The following is a 23,780-nucleotide window of genomic DNA, read 5'->3' as shown; positions in this document are numbered from 1 at the left end:
TCTGTTGTCCCCACCCTCTGTGACAAACGCAGAGAGAAAAACAAAGACACTAGAACAACAGTAAAACCGAGTAAAGACTCTAAGCTGAACTGGAACAACTGCACATAAAATAGATAAATAATAACATTTTTATATTTTGTTATCTCACAATATGTTTTTTTTTTATGGCATTACTGCTTCATTTGCTGTCAGCTGTATTAAAACCCTTTCTCCAGTGATAAATGCAAATATAACAGTCTGGAAGAAAAAAATGCAAGTTTGTGTTGCAGAAATATAATACGTTTTATTTTTCTTTACTAATCATCCCACAATCTACTTTATAACACCTAACCTATGTTTTTGCTTATTGTATGACCATAAAAGTTGCTGCTTGACATTGAAAATAATAGTTTGGCTACCATCGGCTTTCTACCACCTCTTTTTTTGCCACTGATCTATGCCAACTTGTAATAGAGTCTTGTGTATGTTGAGTTATATTTTAATTATTTTGTCAAAGTATTTTATCAATCTTATTGTAACTGTATTCTTAAGGAACCATAAGGAGCCCCGGTCACATTCCTTGCTTACAGATTTGCATTTTACGTTTACATTGCACGGTAATATGATCAGTAAATACAGAGGTTAAGTACCAAGGATTGTAACCAGTTGTTGTTGTTATTGTTGTCTGTTCCAAGAACTTTTTGCAGAACTTTGGATGATAGTCTTGGTACTGATCAGATGCTTTCTCAGGCTTAGTTGTTTTTCTCCCCAAGTTTGACATTTTTCTGTTCTGTTGTGTTTTGGAAAATATTCAGTGTTTGCATAATTTTATGTAGCTTGAAAAATTTCAGAGAGATGATGTAAAGACTGTAGTCTATCACAGGTTTTACTGCATGTGTTAGTGTATTTCACCACTGTTTACCTAGAGAGGGCAAATGCAGAAGTGTATTCTCCTGAGAGAGACAGGATACTATTACCACATTTTCTGTGCCAATTGAAATTAAGTCGTTGGCTGTATGTGGGGATAGCTAGGTATTCTCTAAATGCACCATAAAGCAGTTGGGTGTCTACCTCTGTGTATCCTCCACAGACGGACAGAAGTGTTTGCAAAGACAGAAAGCCATGCCATAACCTCAGTGACTCATGACACTTTTATAGAAGGCTCTTTTCACCTAGAAGTCTTCACACTCTTCAAATCAATGCCTTCTAGCGAGCCACTGCACCGTCAATATGTTGACGTTCTCTTTGTGCTGGCTGTTACAGTTACCTCACATCTCACACAGCAGGGAGACCAAGGGACCGCTTTCTTGAAGTAAAACCTCCAAGACTGCCTGTCCAGTCATTTTCTAAGATTGACCCCGAAATCCAGCACCCTACACAGATTTCCCTTTAGACATCTGAAGTAAAGTCGTTCTGCTGGCACCAGCTGACAAAGATGGAGAGACTATTGTTTAAAAATGTGACTGATGGTTTTCCTGCCTGCTCTGCCTTGAAGAGAAAGACGGTGTTGATAGATGAACCAATACACTCCAAACTCTTTCTTCTTTAGGTTTGCTGTGTGTGTTGTTTGATTCACTTTTCTCCTGCTGAGGTGATATTTCACCCTTTTGCCGTGACAAGGCGCAGCAGTGCTGGTCTCTGGCTGTGGATGTCTTCATTAGGTTACACATTTTTTTCTTTTTTTTACTGCTGAACTGAAGGCTGTGCCGCAGCTCTATGCTCTTCCTCGTTTCAATGCTTCAGCTGAACATATCTTATGACATCTAATAGCGCGTTATCTGAACTTTAAAAAACATGGCACAGTGTTGTGCTGCATTAAATCAGTGAGGAAGAAAGGAAGTGATCAAACAACTACTGTTGCTGGAGTGATAAAAGGAAATATCACAGCCACGCAAATATGAACCTTTCAACATAAGGCGTGCAATATATTGAACACATTTAATGTAAATCTTTGCCCAAATATGTACTTCATTATTAAAACATTGTATGCTTACAGACTTGTTATGTATTTAAATTACACAAGTTTAGTTAATAGATTCACAGTGTTGATAATTTGATAAATGTAATATATCATCCTACCCTGTCTGCTAAAAGCCTTGATTAACTGATTTCTTCTTTTTCCTTCCTTTCTTATCTGCTCCTTCCTTCACAACTACCCCTCCCATCCCCTGTTAAACTTATTCTATCTTAAATGCATCTTAATTACCACTCCTCTGAGGCTGCCCCCATGTTTTTCCCCCTTTTTCCCCTTTTCTGTGTCTTCTCCTCTTCTCTCATTCCTTTCACGCCACATCTCTTTGTCGGCTTCTCTTTACACCTTTGTGACCAGACTGCCAACCTCTGGGGATGCAACTTCCTGTTGATATGCAGAGCACCTCTCCTTCCAATCAGTACTTCTGAAAGGTTGTTACTAATGGTCCCCAAGAAGTGGAATCAACCTTGAATACGTACAAGGCCTCCGCCTGCGTTTTGCAGGTGTGCTGGGCACTGGGAGTGTCGCATCTTGCTTTCCCCCAGTGTTTCTGACAAGGTTCAATATAATATCTATGAAATGGAAATACAGACAGTTTATCTGGCTTTTGTCTCACAAGAACTTTCTAAATCATTAAACGCGCACAATGACTTTATTTACTAATACCCAAGGATGTTGCACAGTGCTTGTAATCAGAAGCATCTGGTAAATGAACATAATATTCTTGTAATTAAGAAGAAGCTTAGATACTGACTGTTTAGCAGACCATCAAATTATTGTTTCAACTGTGTAACACTATCATAAACACCTGTTCTGCTGTGTGTTGTACTTTGCTACTGAAAGCCCTGCCTATTTTTATCAAAGACAATGAACAGGCTGCACAATTTACTATGATGGGCAGCCACAGTCTTGAGCTTACGAGAATAGCTTGATTATTCTATTGGGAGGAGTGCATGGATGGGGAGAGACATTCCATATGTTACACTTAACAACCAATGAAGCTGCGATTCAGAGACTTGGGGCAGAAAGAGCTGACAGCGCTCGTCCACACCCCTGGCTTTCTCCAGAACAGCCGAGGCAGGCAATATTCTAACTATAATTAAGGGGTATAAACCATGTCATGCAGCCATTAGACCAAATAGCTGGCAACCAATCAGCTATGACATTAATGGTAGAAACCAACCACAGCACAAGACAGAAAGTAAGACCGAAAATCTGTTTTAAGAATTCTACAGTGTGGTGCATAACTCTTTTTGAGTCAATTGACAGTTTATTTTATGTAAATAACTTATGCTCGGTTATGTTTTCATTGTAGTAGGTGACAATCAATCAATTAGTTCAGTCAACATATGTGCATGTGTTTGTGTATGTGCACACAGATATACAGTATATACTGTAGTTACTGCAAAAATCTTATCAAAATGATTATTTATTTTAATCAAATGTAGAAATGTACAGTTATTATAACTTGATAATTACATGCAGTACGACAAACAATTCAGCACAGTAAGTCCTATTAAAATGTGGCCAATTATAAGTTTTTGAACCTGAGTAATTGTTTACATTATTTTGATGCAAAATCAAACTTTTTCTCATACGTGTACTTATTCTACTTGTTTTTAACTTTCTTAGAAATAGGTCAAAATCTGCCGTCAGATCTCACTGGACAGACGTCACCTGTAGGCTTAAAAAAATCTAACATTTCCACATACAAAACCTACTATGTTCTTATTAAGTGTGTGAGAATTATGTTTCTCAATTTATCTACTGTTAGAATAACTTGTTGTTATTCCATCATGTTTAGAAAAGAAGTTGTGTTATGCCCACCATTTCAGGACCCAAAAAAGGTGGACACACAGTGTTTGTTTTCCGCTTACTTTGATACCAATCAGGACTCCGCAGTTACAGAAGATTCTTGATGCAGCTCCTGAGAGCATTTACCACCAGAATTATCAAAACATCAAATGATTTCTCGCTGAAGAGGAAAGTTGCATCAAAACTTTGTGCACAGTGTACCAGCTGAGAGGTGCGGGGAAGAGCAAGAACACCATCAAAGGCAGCAAAAAATACCACTGTTATGATTGAAATGTAACACACTCGAATCCACCACCAGTGGATTTGGTGCAAAACATTTTCATTTTATTTAAACAACATTTCACTTATAGTTTCATCAGGGTTATCTGCATGACAGTGGGAGAAAATATACCATCTGAAATCAATGATGTGAAATAATAGTGCTAAAAATAATAATGATAATAATCATAACTTTATTTTTAATCACTTATTTGTATTGCAATATTCACCAATCAGTGTGACACCAGATTAATTTAAAGATTGCATGCATGTTTTAACACATCACTTCCTCACATAACAAACAGATGTTTAATATTCTACAGCCACCAAGTTTTGCACTTTATCTTTGCATAATTTTGGACAGTTTTTGTTTTGTGATGGAGCTGTGCATTTTACGATAAAAAAAAACAAACAAACAAAAAAATAAAAAACAAAAAATGAAAATAAATCTGATCTAAATGAACCTGATGTGCCCAGATTACAGACTGGCTTCCTGTATGCTCCTCCTTCATTGTGAATATCTTACATTAGTCTACTAAAACAGTATTAAATACTATTACTAGGAATATTGCTAAGCATTTTTAATAGTAAAAGCATACTATGCATCTTTGTTGGCAGCAAAGCTAACTTGTTTTACATTTGCCTATTTTGATGAATTGATTTTACACAGTTTGGCATTGTCTTTGTTCATAATGGGCTACTTGGAAGGATTGCATGTTTACTCAGCAAATGATCAGAGAAGAAATTACTCTTAATGGAAACTATGGATCCTTCCCAACCTCATTCTTCGCATGCTCGCAGTTTAAAGATCTGCTCCTATAGACAGTCACTGACAACAGCAGAATTTACAGCATGTTGGAATGTAGCCAGAGTAAGACCTGTGTGAGAATTAAAAGGATGAGCTTTTATGTGTGGCTGTACATGTCATATATAGTGACATAAATTGATACAATTCTACCAAATCCAAATGTATTTGAATAATTTCAGACATTTATACAAAGTGATATCAGCTGCTGCATCTTGGCATTTTACTTTTTTCATTCCCTTCCTTTACTGCAGCCTCAAACATGCTTTTTAACTGTAAATTAAATAATATGACTGCACTGTGATGGAACACATCAGTGCTGGTGTTAATATCAATGTTCTTACTAAATTTATAAAAAAGCTTGGGTTGAAAATGGCTTAACACACCATCTACTGTTTAAAATGACTCTGAACCTTGTAAGTCAAATGCTGACATACAGTCAACCATTTGGGACTAATTTACAGCATGATATTATATATGATAAAAAATACTGTTAATGCCCTCTAATCAGACACGGGCTTCCCCCAGCTTTAAGTGGGAGACAGTACTGTCAAACCACACAAGTTTGCAAATGTGCGCTGATCGAGTCTCATTCATTCATAGAGGACTAATTTTTTGTAACCCTGTAACTTAGCACTTCAGTTGGTGGTTTAGATTTGTGTTTTAGGCAGCTGTAGAGGCAACACCAGACCGCATCCTTTACATCCTGCACTCTCTCAGTACCACACAATACCAGGAGTTTAGCCTAAACGCAGTCGCTAGTGTAGCTATAACACAGGTACCACACAGAAACTTTTTTGGAACGGCTGTGAATGTGTTTCTGTGACTATCAAAGCTCCAGAGGACTCTTAGTCTCTGTGTTGTTGTGAGAGTCTGACAAAAGCTGCTCATGGCTGGTTAGCTCCATGGTTAGCTTGACTGGCTCTGACTACCAGCTTGCTGTTCCTAAGCCACTGAGCGGTGGTCGGTCTGTCACTCACTCTGGTCAGTGTACCTACTGGGCTTGTCCTATGCCAGTTTCTGCTGTCTTTTTTCATTTAAAAAAATGCTAATAAGAAGGGAGCTAGCAGAATGTGGGGGTGCGATCACATTTTTAAAACAAGGCTTTGGTCATATTTTAATTATACCAAACTTCTAGTGGTCTTCTGCAGTATAATTCAGTTCTGGGCTATTCTTGAAACATTGTCACGAAACATGTTTCCACTCCACTTTGCAGAAGACAAGCCATGACATCTGTAGATATAAAATGCTCATTGTAAGGTAACAAAAACATAGCAATTCCTATTTTCAGATGGTTATACATTAATGAAAATATACGTGTAAATACTTAAATCTGACACACTGGACCTTCCTAATAGAACTTGTGAGGTGTTTTCTGCTCACATAATATTGAATTCAATGAAAAATAAAGTTTAACATAAGTAGTGTCATAACGGCAGTGATTTTGTGCTACAAATACTTCACATCAGAATGTTATCATGGTTTCATTGCACTGGAGAGTCTAGTAGACAACCAGGCAGAAGTACAGACAGACATCCACACTGTATTTTCAGTACATCCATACATTTTTTAAAACCCACTTACTCTTTTCAGGGTCATCCCGTCCAGGCCTGCACTGAGTGGACAGAAGGGAAACACCATGGACAGGTCAGCAGTCCATCACAGGTCTAACACGAACATTTGCATTCACACTCACATCTACACCTCAGATAAATCAGTTTCCAGTTCACCTGAGATAGCAGTAGCACCATGAGGCAAAAACACAAGATGCATGAGAAATACTGTAAACCATTTCAAACAGCAGCAAACACATCTTTCATGTAGATAGCAAATTGCTCCACCCATGCTTTCCATTGCATTATGTAAATGACTCTTTCTGAATGTAGGATCAGTTTTAAACATCTGTCCTGTCTATTAGCTAACTAAAAGAAAACAGTTTAATAAGCAGGAAACAGCTGTGCACAGCTGTGACTGCCACATAGTTAATACAACAAGTGTTCACAGAAAAACATACACGCATGGGTAAAGAGCTGCTGGAAGAAGATTGCCTGTTATGTTTGCTAAAAGCGACAGGGCAGGTAACCTTGGAATGCGTCATCTCCTATGATTAATCTGTGAGCGATTGCACCCTGTTTTGTTGATATAAAACACACGTTTTTGCATGGCCCTACCTCAAGAGAGAGCATTACACTACCTGGTCTTTCCACAGTGGTGTATGTCACCTCTGGACATGATGTAACATGCCTCACCTTTTAAAGTAATGATTCTGCAGATGTATGGAGCAGAGATATATTAATTAATAGCTCAGTTGTGCCCAGATGGCTGGTGAAAGTGCCTATACAGTAGTGGGCATAGGAGAGGATGGGTAACTCCTCAAGAAGATGGATGTTTACCGTAATGGGACTCCAGCCACTGATGCTGCACAATTTGTGCAACATGCTACACAATGACCTAAAGATTAAAACTTGAGTAAAAAAGTGACAATGTTGCCTCGATCCAGCAGAGTTATTTTAGGTTGATATAATTATAAGAGTATTTTATCCATTCAGATACTATCACACACACATGTACCGATTACTATTTTTTGTTGAGCTCAAATCATAATCACAGTTGGCTTGTGGTGATTTAAAGATGGAGCAGGCCCAGTGCTGAAACCTGAACATGGAAGTGTGAAACTTACAAATGAAAAGGTGTGCCTAAGTCTCCAAGAAATAGGCCAGACTGTGAGACATAGTGATCAGATTACTGAGAGTACAAAACATTTTGCACATAGTGCATGGTACTATTACAGCTTGTGCTTTCAGTCATGGTGTGATTCAGGATGTTGCAATGGTGGGAAAGCAGAAGGAGCAGGTCTTGTACAGTTACTGGTTAAACATTTGTGGACCTGCGTGAGCAGCCTCACTGCCTTCCTCATTCAGAGCAGACAAAACAAACAGCTTTGACTATATTGGCTGCTTGCATCTGCATCTTTAGCCTTCAGACATGATCCAATTCATCAATGTTTCAAACTCTCCCTAGTTTATTTTCTTTGTCACTGCAATGTGCTGCAATGTATAAACAGAAATGATGGTCAAGGGTTCTTGACTTTACAGTTATAGAAATAGTAGAGATAGAATGATTGTAACTCACCTTTAAATGTACAGTATGTAATTTCTGCCACTAGAGGGTCTCTTACATCAAACCAATAATAAAATTAATAACAACCAGTATTGCTATGTATTATATATACAGTACCATTATCTCAGTCAGCTTCATGAGGTAGTCACCTGGAGTAGTTTTCAATTCCAACTAGGTGAAAGGATGGTACAGTATATGCATGTGTGGTTCCCATTGGGAAGGTAGTGTGATGGTGTTGGGGTGCTTTGTGGGTGACACTGTTGGAAATGTATTCATTCAATTGGTGTTTTGGTCATTTTGTGCAGAACTAATAATAATAATAATAATAATAATAATAATAATAATAATAATAAATAAATAAGTAGATTATAAAAAATTCTGGCAATGAATGTGACCCAGTTTCTCGGTAATATTCAATGTACACCGCATATGTGGAGTCATATGCATAAACATAAAAAGTTGTCCAATATTGAATCTAATATTGAATTTACTTATATATTCACAACTACTTTTATTATAAGTCAGCCGCTTCCACAGGATGGAGAAAATAAATAAACAGAAAAGTGAAAGGTGGATGGTGAAGTCTCAGTGGGTGAGTCTCAAGGTCTCTGTGTCTGTCTCTCTCTGCCCTGCGCCCCCCTATAGTTGTCACCTGGAAGCTTTTCGTCAGCCCCCCTCTCTCTGGAAGCCAGAGATGAGAGCTGTTCAGAGGAATGGCCTCAGGCGCAGGCCTCTGTGAACGCGCAGCTCAACAATCCCGGCTTCAAGGGAGCCTCTCTTTGCGCTTCAAAAGCTTTTTACGAATGAGAACCAAGTTGGCTTTTTACCATAGACTGCCTCCATAAAGACCCTTTTCAGTTGCTCAGTTGTAAATCAGTATGAAAGGGTAGAACCACAAGCACACTTGGGATTAAGCGCAAAAGAAAAGTAGGATTTAAACTGACAAAAAGAGGAATTCCTCGATACTTTTAACCACTAATATTTGGAGTCAAATGAAATTTGGGATAATACCAAACCTCACAGGATGCTGAAAAAGCCATATTGCATCAAATCAAAACCTGACAGAGAGCTAACATTTGACAGAACAATACTGATTTTGGTGTGGCATTATGCTTTGAAACGTGCTGTGTGGGATTTCAGTATCAACATGACCCAGACAAATACCATAAAGCAAATAACATGGGGACAATTATGGAATTAGATATGAGTTTGTTGTATTACCGTGGTCCCTGTCAGTTTTGTGTTTGTCACTTTAATCACATATAAATCATGGAACAATCTGAATCAGCCTGGAAACTGTCTCGAAAATGTATCCTGATGGATGATGGTGCTTAAATTTATGACAGGGCAATAACTATGAAACAAACTAGAGCACACACACACAGATACCAATGCACACACAAGCACAAGCACACAAATATTGCAGGTGCTTCATTTGCACCTATTAAAATACATTAGAATTTACATAGGACTGAAGAGTTGAGCTACAGAGTTAAAATCAGGCCTAAGTATAGTAAATATAAACACAGTGCTGTCTTCCCACCTACTGCAGCACAGCTATATATTTCTGTACAAAACACACACACAGATACACACTGCACCTTAAAATTCATCAGGTTTAAAGTATATCTTTGGTAAGTGTTGTTTCCATGGAAATGGTATCTTGAATTAGGACTTTGTTTTTCTTTTTTCACGACAAGTTCAACTTCCAACAATTTAGTTGAAAAAACAGCACATGTGGCGACTCGGCTCACCCATAACTTTTGTTGACTCTAATAAATTAAACCAGCGTCCAGATGTTTCTTTTGAAATGAAATCTAAACACTCAGACAAGCCAAGGAGCATCTCACTTGGCAGACCAACGAAATGGTAACAGCATTAGAGTTGACATAGTGTTTTATTACAGTCCTGGGCAATCATCAGGATCATTCATCTGCACATTCAAACTCTTTATTCTCTCATTTGTCAAGCCAGCAGCCTGACTTGAGGCTTGAGCTGGGCTATTGCAAGCTAGTGTGTTGTCTGTGATGTATGGTGCAATAATAAGCATTTCTGTGAAGGAAATATGGATCCCTGTTCAAGATGTGATTTTAAATATCCAGTCTTGAATGTTAATGCAAACAAAACAGATATGGGTCTTTTTTTTTCTTACTAAAATTGATGTGTTTGGCTTATGTCATTGGAGAATACATGATGTGTGAGCTCAATGGGTGGCTCAGGTTGAGAATAAAACTCACTGCAACTTTAAGTAGTTGTTGTTCAGTAGCAAACCCCATGTCTAAAGACATGCATGTTAGGCTAAATAGAAGTTAATGTATAAGCCCTGTGAAATACTGGAAACCTGTCAAGTGTTTAGTCTCCCCTGTTGCCCATTTTAGCTGGGACTGGCTCCATACACTCCCAGAAGCCCTTTAAAAATGGATGAAGAGTGTTTAAGGTCAAAATCAAAATCCACTGTCTGTTGAAAATACACTGCATTTATTGTATAAAATACTATAGAGTATGGTAATTAACACTATATAAATACAATGAACCAAATATAAATAATTTTAAGTTGTGTGTGGTGTTGAGTGAAATGTTTAAAACATACTCCCCTCAAGATATGTAATGACTTTGATGAGCCCTTTCCATCTATCATCATTATTAGATCAAACTTTTGATAAGTTTATACCCACAAAACTAATGACTTTTCTATCAGCCTCAATTTTATTTTGTGTTTTGTGTTAAATTCTAACACATCAAGATGGTGAATGGGGTAAACATTAAACCTGTATAGAATAACCAAAAGCAGTTTACCAAGCAGTGAAGGTCAGTACTGTAATCTTATATCTTCTTTATATTTTTACAGACCCAGCGAGGAGCATTTAGAATATTTATGATGGAAATTTCAAATGGCACAGTGAGTTTTCCAAGGCTGAAATAGCGATAAACACAATGAAAATATCATAATGCTGTGCTTGTAATAAGTCATAAAACAAGTTACAACAAGTAAACACCCCACAACTTAACTTCAAAAGTATATTTTCTCTCACTGCATTGGCTCTGGCCCTTGAATGTTAGTGTGGTCACCTACAGTATGGTTCGTTGATAGCTGCAGCTGGACTTCAGGAGGGAGAGTTGGAGGGAAGGGCAGTTTGACTGTTGCCTTAAGAAAGCTATTATCCAATGTAAACTGTGCTTCCCTGGTTCATCCTCTCTCAAAGTAAGTTAGTTGAAATGATCCATATATGACCCAATCTGCTCCTGCTGGTTATAAAATATTGACGGAAGGCCTTCAGGTCTAAATATGAGTCCACTGGATTTTTACTGATTTATTATTATTTTTTTTAATATTACAATTTCTACTTCTTCCTCTGCCCTTGTCAGCATGCTGCTAGTGTTGATCAAGCACATTTGCCTTTGTGCCTTTTGTCTTACAACGAAAAGCCTAATCTTAAACATTATTACACAACTAATATGCCATATGTTTTTTTTTTTTTTTTACTATATGACACACATTCATAGTGATCTTACAGTTGTAAAAACTTGAAGCACAGTCCTCTTTAATGGACTTACATGTACAAACTGTGTGGAGGGTGGCTTCAACCAGTTATAGGCTCAGTAGTGTATACTGTTTTTGTAAAATTTAAAGACTACACCAATGCCATAGAAGTTTGATTTAATTGTCACCTTAATGCTAAAACAAAATTGTATGTATTTGCGGAGCACCTTTTGTATCCTACATCCCACAAATGCATGATAATTTGTCAATAACGTAGCCACAACAATAAATATTTTAACTGCACCGGTGATCTTGACAAATTTAATAAAATTATGATAATGATGCTTTATTATCAGATCAGATTGCAATATCACAGAAAAGACAAAAATCAAGACATGAAACTAAAAGAAATACATTTAACATAACAGTACAAACACAGAAGACATTTCTCAAAGTTGTTGTTGCATTTGTGTTGGATAAAGGTCCATATTTAATTTAAGGATTGTCTGGTGCACAAAAGAGTGCTTCAGTCTAAGGTTTAGTTTAAGTCTGATTTAATGGTAACAATTTGTATTCACTATTAAGTACATGGCTAGTTATTATAGGAGGCTGATTCATAGAATTTGTCAACAGGGTTGCCTACCATGTTTGAGCAGATCTTCATTTGGTAGAGCTGTTTTTTTTCTTTTAAAGTGAACAGTGCTGTAGAGCTCTCATAATCATAGAAGTCCTCAAAAGACCTAAGGTGTCAGAGAAAAAAAATTCTTTGTCTTTTTGCATACAAATTCAGTGTGATCTTCCCAGTATAAAGCTGGTCATCATTACACACAGTATTCATATTAGAAAATACATGCTTTTTTAAAATGAACTTTATAAGAGTTAGTTGGTAAACCAAATACAATTTCTTACATTTTCTCAATCTTCATCTTAACCTGACTGCTCCAGATGATTTGTTACATTGGGTCTTCTGTTTGGAAAAGGATATGAATTTATACTCACAAATATTTGGCAGGTGGTTGGATTAAACACTGTCTACATAACATAAATATAACATAGTCAAAATCTTACGGGCAGTAGGGAGAAGAACAAAAACAGAACAGTCTTTTCTCTTCAATGAAGAAATACTCTCATGTTCTTATAGCAGTATCTAGGCTATTTTCTAACAGCCTGTTGTTTTTGAGTGAACGGTCACACACACCTAGCCTTAAAACACGCCTGTTGGCATGCTGTAGCTGTCAGTTCCTCAAAAGATGCTAATTATTTTGAACCACTGTGGTTTGGACACAGGCACATCTAAAATCATTTAAAGTTAAGCATTGCACAGGGCTTGCTCTTAAGTACAAAAAACAAATGTTGTCAGTGTTGTCATGCACTGTGTATTCAACTACAATACAATAATAGTAAGAAGCACAATAAACAAGCACAATGAAAGGCATAGCCTACAGTGGTCTTCAAGATTTTTATGTTTATTTGATTATTTTGCATTATACTATCTCATCTAGAGTTTCTAACATTATTTAAAAGTCTGTTTGTATCCACATAGATGATTAAATTACAGGATATTGACAGGACTATTTTGTAATGGGGTCTTGTCCTGTTGACCAGACAAACCACAGACAGACTTATGTTACTGTTTGCCAAATTTGTCATTAGTGAAGTGTATGTATGAATTAACAGAGGAGGAAATGTATCTTTTGGTCTCCTTTGTTTATTCTTTTGTGAATTCTAAGTTGTGCTGGGAGTCTCATGGAAAAAAGCAGTTCTGCAATTGAAAATTCATTCCTTTTGTCAAGTTTCTGTCTTTTGCCAATTTCCAGTGGTAAGTTTATACATTAAAAAAATCAACAAAAACAATCCACCTTACTAAAATAAGTACCTCTCACTTTTGGAATTAACATACAGTGTGCTGAAGTGTACAGAAGTATTTAAATAACAGACGCTTCATGACAAATGAGGTTATTAGAAATGACTTGAACAAGAGTCATACATGATATGCATCCATGTATTCTTTCCATGCACGCTTTACTTTAAATTCTTGAGGGGGATCTCCTAAAGCCCCAAATCAAGCACACACTAATTGAAAGTCCATTTCACTCTGAAACAACCAAACTCAAAGACAGGTTGTTGCAAAGAGTGTTGCCAACTCCTCAGTAAGGTAAATGCCGCTAAATGGCGTCATCATCTAATTTGCATAATTGGTCTGTGCATGTGCATGTGATTGAAATGGACGCTGTAGGAGAGAGGAAGAACGTCTGGGAGAGACAAAAGTGAGTAAAAACACCCTAACTATGTTTAGAACTACAAAATTAATTTTCCTCTGGGATCAGCCAAATATAGCTAAATATAGCGACAAAGTCACTAAGTTGGCAACACTGGTTGCAAAGAGAGGAGAGGTGAGGATAAGGTTGGTAAGAGGAGGAATACAGTGGCTTAAATCTAGATTTACACTGAATCTTCAACTGATAACGGACAAATGACAGCACTGGATACCTCCCTCTTTATTTTGACATCTCTACTACATCCATTAACAGTTACACCCCAGAACAAATACTGAATCACTGTGATAACAAAACATGTAACAGGGTAGAAGACCACAACAACTATAGTGTTCTGTACTTCTTCATTATCTACTTCTAACGGCAATGAGAAAGATAAAACAAGTTCTTGACTCTAACCCGTATCTCTTGAGAAATACAGGCCTCTCTCACATTTAAGGATTTAAACAAACCCTTTGCTCACACTCTGTTGCACTCATGCTGTATGCCCTTTTGGACCTCACCATGATCGGTCTGATGGGAACATATGCCCAGACAAATCCCCCGTAGCTTGACGGCGGGATATTCTCAGTGTTGATGGAGCTATTGATCATGCACACATTAAAATGATGTCGGCAGCGGTAAATGCCAATGGTGGAGAGGTCCATTAATCAGGAAATCAATGGCCCTGTCAATAGGCTGCCCTGGCCCTGACAATAGATGACAGTGTGGAGGTGGAGTTTAGAGTTAGCTGAGCAGAAAGCTCTACACTGCTAAAAGTCATTCCTGCCTTACTGCTGAAGCTCTGCCTGTCCCCCACCACCCCCAGGCATGACTTCATCATTTACTAAATCCTTTTAGGGACTGCTCAGGCCCGCAACTCATTGAAGGGAGAGAGCGTGAGTGGGTCATGAGTCATGAACTGGTGGGATATGAGTAAGTTCAGTGTCAGCTCTCCTCAACTTGCACACTAGAGATAGTTGCCTCCATGACTGTAAGGACCACATAAGTGAAACACCTCTTGCAGTTGTTAAAGTAAAACATCAGCTATATAGGACAGTATGTCATTCACTTGATTTTCCTGCAGCAGTGAGAGGGATCCACTTTGGGAAACAGTAACACATGTTCCTTTTGAGGCAGTTTTCTGTTGCTTCTCACATGACATGATGGCATGTGATAGTAGGTACTCAAAACTACATAAGATTTGTTTATGGTGATGCATATCCACATGGATTGTCTGACTTTCAGGGGAAGAATTTTCACATTTCCCTCCACTGTTCTGTGCTTATGTAGATGCTGGCAATTGATTTAATTTGTTGCTACAACAAAGACTGCATTGGCTCCCTGGCCAGCACTATGTACACCAATAATACAATTGCAGTGCTGACAAAGGATCTTAATGTCGGTCATTAATCATAAAACCTGTCATATTAATAAAATTCCTCCTAAATTATATGACTTAACATATTTCCAGTGGATTTGTGATGATGTAATGAATATGTTAGAGTCATGGTCGTGACAAGGTTGGTGTAATTGTAGTATTTTACAGAGGTTCACAGACAAAAGACTGACAAAATCAAAATGTAGTTTTAAAATCACTGACCATCAACAAGTTGTTTTTTCTTCCAAGCACTCCATGACTATTCTGCTGAATGCAGTCTCAGATTTTTTGTTGTATTTTGTAGTGAACTGCAATGTCAGCCTAACAGTCAGTCCGTCCACTGCTTAACAACCAATAGATAGATCAACTTTAAATTACTTTATGACTGAATACCTGCATTCCCATCAGCCTCAGCTGCAATTTTAGTGCCAGTTAACAAATCTCAGCATGGTCACGCACTAAATTAAGATGGTGTTCATGGAAGGAACATTATGTGCTAAACATCAGCAACTTTAACATTGTCATTGTGAGCATGTCTTCATGCTGACAGCAGCATTTAGTTGAAAACTCTGCTGTGCATGAATACAGATGCTATCCTGACTCTTGACTTTAAGCCTTGTTGAAAGATCTGTCAGTATAAAAATATACATTAAGTGAACAGAGATTTTACAATTTCAAAACATTTGAAACACATACTTGCAGCCTTTCAAAAAAAAAAAAAAGATGTTTTTGTTAATGTTTCAGATGTGAAATAGTGCACTTCTAAAGGATGCGATAGAGGATAACCTTTCTTCTGTTTCATTTGGTTCATTTGCCAGTATAAAAGGAATTTTCAATCACCATAACTATCATCAGTTCAGTCAATTCAATTTTGATTCAAGTGTTATTTTTAATTTCTATTAGACCCATTAGAATATTCCTTTGTATTTCTATAATGAAAATCCAAATGACCAATTGAATCACCTGAACACTGCACTACTTGTGAGGTCTTAAAATAGAACAAAGAATAATAGATTTGTTAAAATCTAATCTGAGTCCCCTTGATGAAAAGACAAATGACCTTATAATGGAACTTGAAGAAACTGAACTTAATATAATCAAACTGTGCAGATGGGTGCGTGTGTTTAGCCAGAAAATTACAATGCCACTCCACGTGGGCCTGCAGGTTTCATGCCATTCAGTAGCAGCTTTACAGTTGTCAAATAATTGCTAAGGGGGACTTGACTTTCCTATTTTGAAACCATTTCTTTTTCTGTCAAGCATTACATGAATGGCAGTGAAAGAACTTTCCACTCATGTCTAGACCAGAAATTGGCAGGCAATCTGGCACGAGTTTCCTTCTTTGTGAATTCGTCTTTTAGCAAAAGCGGCAACTTGGAACATTCCTTTTTAGCAGTTTTTTCCCCTCCTCTTTTCGATAAGTGAATTGAATTGCAAAGACCTGGATATAATTTGACTTTAGACATAACCAATTTATCTCACACCTCAGTGCAATCCGGGACCCTGTAATGAAAAGCCAGACTGAGAGTCAAGATTGGTGGAGAGTGACACCTGCTTCAGTTGGTTCAAATTAGAAATGCCAAAAGAAAGGAAGAAACTGTCAAATAGAAATGTGTCAGACATTTTACAGGTCTAATACTCTTGTAGGCTAGAGGGTTGAGGTTTCAGTCGAACGGTCTTTCAAAAAGTGTTGGGTGAGCTGTGCTGAGCACACAGATACACAAAGGGATTCATTTCCTGAATGCTTGCCTTTAACAACATCCATTTTCAGCCTGCTCTAATGCTGCTCTCATAGATGTCTAAAAGTCAGAGAAATCTTACTTCCTGCTAGGGATAAGTGCAAAGAAACAGTTCTTTAATTTAGAAGTCCAACAAAGTAGAGCCATAAAGTTTCTGTCAAAGTGAGAAAGGTGGCACAGTAAATATTATGCAGTGTTATGTTTAAAATGTGTGTGCATTGAAGAGAATCAGCTTGCATATTATTAACTCATTACTATTGATACTATTTGAAATCTTCCTTAAGCCTACAAAAACATTTTCCTTGGCTGTGTCAAATTTCTGGTGGAAAATACTGCACAGCTATGTGTGATTCTCTGGGGAGCTGGAAAAATGTCCGGTTGATTTGTTATTGCTTTTTTAGTTAGCTAATACCAAAGGTTTGACTCTTGAATCGATCAGTTTTCTATAAATTACAATAAACATTTAGCAGTGAACATGAAACATCTGTCAACAGGTCATAAAACTGCTTTATCACGTAAAATATGATAGAACACGATGATATCATATAAAATACAGTATGACTTCATGCTATAAAGAGCAAAGCAGAGTTATTTGTCATGCTACACTTCTTTAGGTTCTTGTGGTGAACATCAAGGTAACATATATAATTGAGATTATCCATCACAGAGGTGTCAAAGTGAAGCACTTTTTTGCTCTCTAGAGTAGGAATTCTTTCTGAAGCCCTCACAGACCAGAACCCAAACTTCATGTCAAATCTTAAGCATGTGTGTCGGCTCCTTCGTATTAAAGACAACTGAATATCACATAGTGACAGATGGTCAGGTTGAATGTTGTAATCAAACCTTATTAAATTATTTCTTAACAGCGTTATTATTAACAGGATTATCATTAGCATTAAGGCATATGATTTCTCTTTGTAACTAAAAAACATAATATTGTGAGAACATTTTTGAAAGTTTCTGAATTCAGTAGATTCTTAGTAGATTTACAGAAGTACAGTTAACAAATCAAACACCTTTATTTTATCTAGTGGGTGTGAATTGCTCTCAGTGTCACACTGAGTTTACCTTCCTCTCTCCACCAGCACCTTCTTCTCATATTCTCACAAATTTAACCTCGAAACAGAAAGTTTTACTGATTACGCCAAATCACTGAAAGTTGTTATCGTGCAGGCCTCCTGGTGAGAGCAGCTGCTCGGCTGTCGTATTAATCCATGTTGCTTATGCAAATGTACACCCTTTTGAAAGGTTCTCCAGAAATATGATGTTATTTAGACTGCCAATCATTGTTTATATAATTACGCCATTACATGTTCTTGTGGAGTTTTGATGAATGACACCTAGATCAACAGCAGTATGCGAGACTGACAGCATGAAACATATTTTGTACATGAAAAAACTTTTTCCGCTTTGTAGAAAATGTTGTAGAAGATGTGTAATCAATAAAGTTGGATTAAGATTGTAATGACACTATTGCAGTTGTTCCATCAGTAAGACATAGATTGAGTGTCATTCAAGCTAAATAACTGATTGAGACAGTTTTCTGTGCAGACAAATTCACCCCGGTCTTTAATAGAATAATGCTTGGTGTCAAATACATCAACATCTTTCTTATAGCACTGTAAATAATATGAAAAACTGTTTTTACTGTTGAAGGGCAGTCCTATGTTAACATGGCTTAGATTTTTTTCAGTGATAAATGAGCCGACAATACAACTCAGAGGAGAGGAGTTAACATGAAGAGACAGCTGCTCCAGCATGCAGGTTCAATTGCTTTATTGATGAGGCAGGGGAAGAAGTCAACAACTGATTGCAAGTTTAATTAAGTGTACTTGTCAAGGACACAGGCCTCAGCTCTTCCAAGTTGAGAGTATTGTCCACTTCCTGAAAAATCCCATCATAACCCTGTAGCACCCTGATGGATAACTCCATGTCTCTGGGCCCCAAAGAGAGCCATCTGAGGTAATTCACGTTTCAATTAGCTTCTACTCCACCTTCACATCCCAGCATCTTTCTGCTTTGTAAAATCAGTTAAGGATGAAGCCTGCAGGACTGCCAGTTCAAAGCATGGACACTTTTTACTGACAGGCCACACTGCCTGCCTGAGTGCATGCACATTTCAGCACTGGTGTTACCAGGATAGGGCAGCCCCATAGACTATGCGGCTGCTGACTAGCTTTAAACAGACTGCGCTCATCTTGTGTGTTTCTCTTTCGTGCTGTGTTTGATGTGCTGGATGAGATCTTTGCTAAGAGGCTGACATAGGCGCTGGACCTAACTCATGTTAATGCAGAGTAGATTAATCATGTGTGTTTGTCAGGCTTTTACACAGGCTCCAAGGCTGCTGCAGCCATCCATTCTTTAAGACGCTGCTTGTCGCCTTGATAGATGAGTTGCTGGCTGTTTGGTTGTCTGAGTCTTTGACTGTCATGGACTATATATCCATGACTCCATCCAGTCTTGCATACCAGCCCTCCAGGTCACTGCTTGTCTCAGTTGTGGCAAAGCGTTTGCTTTCAACAAGCTCATGTGTTCAGTGGTCCTCCATCAAATGGTTATCCCGCTATCTGGAAGCCAACAAAAAAAGTAAACACACCTCTTGTAAGGTGAAACAAATGAAGACAGCTTAAAAACATTAGACATTAATGTATTACTACATGCATTTATATTATCCCACTTCAGACAGAAACAAGAACAAGTATGAAACATGTATGAATCTGCAATAGCTGCAACCACATAGGCACCTGTATCCATACGTTCCAAACACTTGACCTCTATGCCAAATTTCACTATTCTAGGGCAAAAACTGGTCAGCAAAGGGTGGATTTTTGTGGACAGACTGTGTGGTTGCAGATAAAAACAAATGACATATGAATTATGAAATTGGAATTGAATTATAACCAACATTGCAGTTTAGTTCACTTTTTGTGGTTTAGATTAGAGCTGAAAATGATTAATCTGGCGATTGTTTTCTAACAATGAAAAACGCCCATATAATTTCTCTTCAAATGTATCTTATTGTTTTGTTGTAACCCTTTTTTTTAAAGGCTGGGATCAGTGAATGTTTGATCAGTTATTAATATCAATCCATTTTCTGTCTGTTGACTAATCACTCTTTTTACCTCTCGTTTTGATAATTACCTTCACCTTGTCTGATTGTGTTTTTTGTCTCAGTGAAGTCTGGTGAGATGTCTCAATGTTCCCAGATCTTAGTATTTTAGTACCTTGATGAGTAGAATGTGCAATCTGTGCGCGGGTGAGTGTGTTGGACTCGTGCACTGTCAGGATTGCGAGCTTGGAGGTGCATTGGATTAATGGCCTTTATGTACTGCAACTAATGGAGTGGGAGATCAGTGCTCAGTAAATGTGACTTACTCCAATCAAGTGCAAGGCTTACTAAGCCTGACTGCTGCATCCTCCAGAGCCATAAAAACTGTTGTTTTATTTCCCTCTCATCACCCAGTGACCTGCCTACGCCGCCTGGTGTCAGTATTGGGCATGGAGATTTACAGCAGAGGTCAGAGGACGGATGGATGTACGGCAGACATGCACGGGTGGGGGATGGATGGAAATGCGGGGAGAGCCAACTGGCTTGTAGAGCACCACTAGTTGCATGGATGCGCAGCTATGAATTATTGACGGCTTTCAACAGTGAAATCGTGATCGCATATGGGTCTTTTATCACCACTGGAAGGCAAGAGTCAAAACAGAGGAGGTGATACTACGCCTGTTTTCATGTTTTATTTTCAAAAAAAGAGCAGGAGCGTGCGCTGAATATAGTGTCTGCTGTTGATGCTGAGCAGTGTCTCCTCAGCATGTGAATGTATGCTCTTGGTGTGCTCAGTCTCCTTTATTAAGCACTTCAAATTAGGCAGCCCTCGATAGTGGTATCATTTACAAATTTAAGGCTGATTCACAGGCACAGCATGGAGCCCCTCCTGAAGAATGAAAACTGGAGCACTTATTTGATACCAAGATTGACTGCCGAACAGCCAAAATAATTGTTACCTCTATTGCAGGCTGTGTTGTCATGAATAGTAGTCAGAATGCTCTACGTGCTGTGTGTGTACTGTTGTCTGATTTGGTACGGGAGGATATTTTCAAACTTTTCAGTGACCAGTGGCAGGCATGACTGGAACTGCATTGTTCTAGTGAATGTCAGTAAGCATGGTGGAAAATATGGGTTTGTTGTGTATTTTTAACCAAGAATAAATATTACTGGGCTTCTTATGTAAGATCCTCTCAGCAACTTTTATTCTTGAGAAATCTATACTAAATTCAGCCAGGTGAACAGAACAGAACATGAAGGTGTGATTGTCAAAAGGTTTGTTTGGACTGAATGGCAGCAGTGATGTGACTGTTGGAAGTCTTTGTTTAGAGGAAATGTTTGTTTGCTAACCTGGCAATCCATCATGTTCATTGATTAATGTCTTTAAATCCTTCTTCCTTTCAAAACAGTTGAGTAGTATAGTTTTTAAAGTTATTGATCTGGTAAGTAATTAGGGAGAAATACTTTAAGCAATCATTTTAGATTACATTATAATTCATTTTAACATCACTTAAGATTTGCCTCTTCTTTCAAGATGACAACTTACAACAAGTTTTGACCTTAAATTGAACTCCAGCAAGAAAACCCTTCTGCACCACACATGCACTCTCCAGGCAACATGCTGTAAAAGTGTTTCAAGCTTCTTTAAAAGTTTAATTCTGCTGCCATTGCTGTCACTTGAAGACAACATGAATTTCTCCAACTCAAACACTCTGGTTTTTAAAGCGTCGATACATATTTTAATACAATCATGGGCTAGGCGCCACAGATAAATCCGTTTGTATAAGTCTGATAAAGTATCTGCCCCAGCTGTCAACCTATTTCCATGACAGTTGTGTAGTACCCAGGGCAAGCATTATATCATTCCAATCAATCAAATCTGACATGCTTTCACTTGAAATGAAGTCAAGTCCTTGAATGGCTTAAGTAATGTCATGGAAAACATGCGCTGGTTTGGAAGTTGCCAATGTGTTTAGCCTCTGAAGTGAAATCCTGCCTTTAGGAAACATTATGCTGGCTGTGGATTGTTGATTCCAGGTTATTTTTCAATTTTTATTGTGAATTCATTTTAGGCACATAGAGAAATCGTAGATGATAGTGTGTCTAGATGAGCTGCACCCTCATCCTTGCTGCTGAATCATTTCCTCTCACTGGCTGAGAGGAAACATTTTGTATTGTAGACATTTTTCACAGCTCAATCACATTACATATTCATATCACCGATTTCACAACAGCCACGAACAATACAAGCACAGCCTTGTGAGGTGGAGAGATTTTTAAAACTGGCTGAATGCTGGATTAGTTCAGATGTTTCTGCATCTCTCTTTTATTATCATCCATGCTAACAAAGATGAGGTACCTGCATTAATGCTGTCTGTCCTCTGATAGCTAATGAAGAAATTATTCATACAGCCATTGGTGATCTAACAGCACTGTATAAGTCAACAGATAGCTCATGTTGAACCAGACGAGCTGCTGTTCCCGTTGACCTCCCGAGACAGGGATTGATTGGCTGGCATTGTCACCAGACCTATACTCATCACAGATTAAACCTTGAGGTGCACGCGGGTAATTACCCAGGATCCTTAGTCATCAAGCTATGTAAATCTCTCGCCAGCTCATTAGTGGGGTTTATTTGAAGAACACTTTCTCACCCCATCTTCTTTTTCCCCAGCTTCTCTTTCCCCAGCTTCTCTGTCAAATTTTGCACCTCAGTGCAAAGCTTTGCTGAGCTGTTTATTTCCTGTGTGTAACTGCAAACTGAGAATAGCAAAGGTGATGCAATGGGCATAAAAAAACTAACATGTTCAAAGACCACCACACACACACACACATACACACAATAAGAAACTTGGTGTCAACATGGGGTGTGTGAAATGAACGTTGACAATATAAATATGATAATAACATTGTGTTTGCATCTTTGTAAAGTAGTGGAGGTAACTTTTTTGAGAACACTTTTGTCAGTGATTGAGAAATATCTTATTTCACTTTGCTCATGTGTCTGTATCATCTGCAACACAACTGTCTTGTCAATATTATCAACCTCAGATAATTAGTCGCCATTCTGTGTAACGAAAGCTGCAGGCCTGGTGGAAATGACTTTATTGATGAGCACAGCAACACTATTGACTTTTCCAGTAAAGCAGGAATTAAAAAGCAGCATTTCTGTAGTAGTCATGAGATCCACCCCGTGTCAGTTTACCATCAGTTGAATATTTCAGTGCAATTAAACGTCAAATTAAACGAGACAACCTCTTAAACCCAGAACTCAGTTATATACTGTATAGTCAAACAACTTTGCAGTTGCTAAACACATAAACTGGGTAAATCTATTTTTTCATAATATATTCACTGTCATTTGTGTGACAGCTGCTTAGGTGAGAATTAGATTTATTGTGATGCTCTGGGGAATGCAACCTGTTTAAATTAGAGAATGCAAACAGAACCTGAGAATCTCAGTTTGAAAACTGAAGAACAGAGTGCACTTCATCAAAGTTGGGTGTGGATTATTTTAGTACTATAGCCACCACTTTGACAAAGGAATAGTCTTAAGCTCCACCATGCAAAATAATATTAGCTCAAACATGCAAATGAAAATGAATAAAATACTAATTTTTCATATCAGTCATCATTCCAATACATATTTTCATATTAGAGGGTAATGAAGGTTCAAACAGCAGTGATTCGGTTTTTCTATGTGCCCTCATGCCTCCTACAAAATTTTACATTTACTCTGCACCATGCAAAAGTAGCGCACTCACACACCCCGGTGGGCCATCTTGAAACTGGGATGGACGGACATCATGAATGTTGAATAAAGTTGCCCACCTGTCTGGCTCTGAGCTGTGGCGTTTAATGTCAGGGCAGCAAGCGCTAGTGGACAGACGAACCCCAGAGAGTTCATGAAAGAGGCAGCCGGAGCA

At 38.0% G+C, this 23,780-nt stretch overlaps 1 protein-coding gene across 5 annotated transcripts in view; it reads left to right on the top strand.

Moving 5' to 3' along the window:
• The window catches only part of ntng1a (netrin g1a), a 243,365-nt gene that overhangs the window by 33,565 nt on the left and 186,020 nt on the right, over window positions 1-23,780 (top strand). For all 5 annotated transcript variants that reach the window (XM_027274086.1, XM_027274085.1, XM_027274084.1 and 2 more), the window contains one exon: window positions 6,423-6,476. The gene's annotated coding sequence lies outside the window, so the exon portion shown is untranslated. The remainder of the gene's footprint in view (window positions 1-6,422; window positions 6,477-23,780) is intronic.

This window comes from Larimichthys crocea, chromosome XXIII (genome assembly GCF_000972845.2).
Source record: "Larimichthys crocea isolate SSNF chromosome XXIII, L_crocea_2.0, whole genome shotgun sequence".
Classification (NCBI taxonomy): Eukaryota; Metazoa; Chordata; class Actinopteri; family Sciaenidae; genus Larimichthys; species Larimichthys crocea.
Note: the sequence above shows the minus strand (reverse complement) of the source record. Positions and strands in the feature narration are given on the sequence as shown.